Raw genomic sequence first — 3,649 nt, 5'->3', positions numbered from 1 at the left:
CTTTTTGTTCAAACCCGTACGTGGAATGTTCGTTTTCGTACTTGTGTTCAAAGTGTAAAAGTATGTAGTATAAAACCGTATATGTTTCTCATCCCATGATTTAAAAGTATAAAAGTTGTTGAAAGATGGGACTATGATCTCACCTTGAGTGCACGTATGAAATGTACTTCACAAAGTAACGTGTGCGAAGGATAATGCTAGTCTTGACCTAAACAAATAGGTCGTATCAATAACGGTAAACACGATAGGTTAAAGATGTTCAATTAGTCCTATGGCTCGTTACGACTCGATTATGTAGCATGTGAATCAAATTGTCAAGTTTCATGCAAGATACAAGTATAGAAACAAGTTAGGAAGGTTGCATAATCCTTTGGTTAAGTTTGACAAAAAGTCAAACTTTGGTCGGTCAAAGTCAACAAAAAAGTCAACACGTTCGGGTCGGGTCCCGAACTATTTTTCTGAGGTTTTTATTCATATATAAGCATGTTAGAACAAGTCTCATGTGAATCGGAGGTCCATAGTGTGCCAAACATTTTTCTTATTTTGACCAAGGAGGTCAGAACCTGGACACGTTATATGTCGCGCCGCGACCCAGGATGGCTGCGCCGCGGTGATCAACGGTTGCTGGTACCTGGTCAGTCTCAATTGTCCAAGTCTCAAATCAAACTTCATTTTCACATAAATCACAAACCGTAAACTCTTACGACATGCATTTTATATCGTTGGAAGGCTAATTTGACAAAGAACACAACTAAATACATTTCACCAACCAAAAACGTTATTTGTAACAATCGGCTTTCCAAAATAAATGATCAATTAATGCACACATTTAATACTCAAATTTGATAAGTGCACATTTATGATTCGGGCATTTAATGCATACATACAACACGCCGTTTTGTAGGTAATCGAGCATACAATACAACTAACTACTTACTAACAATAATTCATGGCATTCAATGCATCAAATATTCATTTCAAGCTTATCAAATCCTAACCCAAATTTACCAAAATCACTAATCAAGTTTATGGAGTTTTCTCAAGCAACCTACATATCAAATTGAAGCTAGTGATGTTAGGAACACATTTAATACATGCATTTATAAAGTTTAACATCATCCAAACAATCAAATCACTAAATCAAACACACCAAAGTTTATGTTCATGCTAGTTACTTCAAATAACAAAATCGAACATATAAATCATATATTCATGTTAGACTTGAGCCATAGACACTAATTAACAACTTTATAAGTTAAAAACATCAAGACACAAAATCTAGTGATTTTAGAAAGTTACCCAAATGTAATGAAATCGGTATGGAATCGAAGAGGAAGTTGCAAGGATTCCAAATATGTAATTTGTTTTGCAAGACACCTGCTAGCTTGAATTTAGATGATGATTCTTTGTTTGAAGATTTGAGAGAAAAATGGGAAGTATAGAAAGAAAAGGAAAATGAAATGGAAAAGAAAGAGGAGGTGGGTTGACTAGTCAAATGCTAGTCACCTCTTTGGCACTTTGGCGAAACTAGTCCCTAGAGTTCGGTTGCGGGTACGTGAATTACCTAAACGAGATATTTTTAAAACGCGTATTAACGGGAGATGTTATAAACATTTAAGGGAATTTAAATAGTTAAACGGAAAAGTAAACGGAAAAAGGCGGGATGTTACAGATGTGATACCATCTGGGTTATTGTTAACCGTCTTACTAAATCTGCACACTTCTTAGCTATGAAGGAAACTGATACGATGGAGAGACTCGCTCAACTATACATAAAAGAGGTTGTATCTCGTCATGGTGTACCTTTATAGATCATCTCAGATCGCGATCCCTGTTTTACTTCCAGATTTTGGCGTTCTTTACAAGAAGCCTTGGGGACTCGTCTCGACATGAGTACTGCTTATAACCCACAGACCGATGGTCAGAGCGAACGAACGATTCAGACTTTGGAAGACATGTTGCGTGCATGTGTCATTGATTTCGGAAAGGCCTGGGAAAGGCATTTGCCGTTAGCCGAATTCTCTTACAACAACAGTTATCACTCGAGCATTAATGCCGCACCTTTTGAAGTATTGTATGGCCGCAAATGCCGATCTCCTATTTATTGTGCCGAAGTTGGCGAAACGCAACTCACCGGACCGGAGATAGTCCATGAAACCACTGAGAAGGTTGTCCAGATTCAAGCGAGACTCAAGACGGCCCGTGATCGTCAAAAGAGTTATGCCGACCTAAAACTTAAAGACTTTGAATTCAATGTGGGTGACCGTGTAATGTTGAAGGTCGCACCTTGGAAAGGTGTGATCCGTTTTGGAAAACGTGGAAAGTTAAACCCGCGATACATTGGTCCTTTTGAAATCTTGGAGCGTATGGGACCCGTTGCTTACTGTTTGGATCTTCCAACTCAATTGAGCTCGGTTCATCCTACTTTCCATGTATCGAATTTGAAGAAGTGTCTTGCTGAACGGAACATGTCATACCATTGGAGGAACTTACGATTGACGACAAACTCCACTTCGTGGTAGAGCCTGTTGAAATTATGGACCGTGAGGTCAAAACTTTGAAACACAACAAGATTCCGATTGTCCGAGTACGATGGAATGTCAAACGAGGACCTGAGTTTACCTGGGAACGAGAGGATCAAATGATGCAGAAGTATCCTCACCTTTTCCCGACTCCTCCATCTACCTCAGCTTAAAATTTCGGGACGAAATTTTCTTTAACAGGTGGGTAATGTAGCGACCTTGGATTTTCCAACGTTTAATTAATAATATTTATTATTAATGCTTGTGTTTAATGAATGTATTTTTATACATTTACTTGCTACCGTACTTGACTTTACATGCTCGACTCGTCTTTGTGACACATGAACTTTTCACGAATAATATTCCGGATATTATTTGCACTCATGATTAAGTTTTATTAATCATTTTAAATTAACTAAGGTTACTAGTTAATTACTTGGGCTTTATTGGACTAATTTGTTAATTACTTGAACTTGGGCTTTTATTAATGTTAATGGACTTAGAAGCCCACCCTACTTATCTTAATGGACTAATTAGCCCATATTTCATGTAAGTATTACACTTAAGGCTTAACTAGAGTAATTAGCTTGTAAGGAGACTAGTTACTTATACACTTACACACCTTTCCCATGCAAGCTTGCTTTATTACCATTTTTAGATGGCGTCTTCACAAATACATGCATGTAACTAGTGGGCTTTTCCCTTCCCCCCTTTTTGATGAAAACCTTCGGCCTAGGTAGTGTACAAGGGTGGTTTTGTTTCAAATTTTGATTACTTATTACTTGTATTCATCTCACTTTTACACACACACAATTACTTGCAATTTCTTTTACTCTCTTTTCTCTCTAACCTTGTAAGTAATAAGCTTTATGTTCTTCCTTTTCTTGTCTTAAAACCGAAACCTTACATACATCATCATCATCATTTGCTTGTTTTAATACTTGTTCTTTGTTGTTGTTTAATTACTTACTTTGTTAGTTTGTTGTTTGTTGTTGCTAAGAATCAAACTACCTAGTTTATTCTTCATATTATCTTGTCATTTCAAGAACAAACAAGAACCTAAACTCTCTAGTTATGGTTCTACATTTAATATTTTGAAAGAAAGTTCATGTGTTGTAAAAATCATT

Source organism: Rutidosis leptorrhynchoides, chromosome 3 (genome assembly GCF_046630445.1).
Source record: "Rutidosis leptorrhynchoides isolate AG116_Rl617_1_P2 chromosome 3, CSIRO_AGI_Rlap_v1, whole genome shotgun sequence".
Classification (NCBI taxonomy): Eukaryota; Viridiplantae; Streptophyta; class Magnoliopsida; order Asterales; family Asteraceae; genus Rutidosis; species Rutidosis leptorrhynchoides.
Note: the sequence above shows the minus strand (reverse complement) of the source record.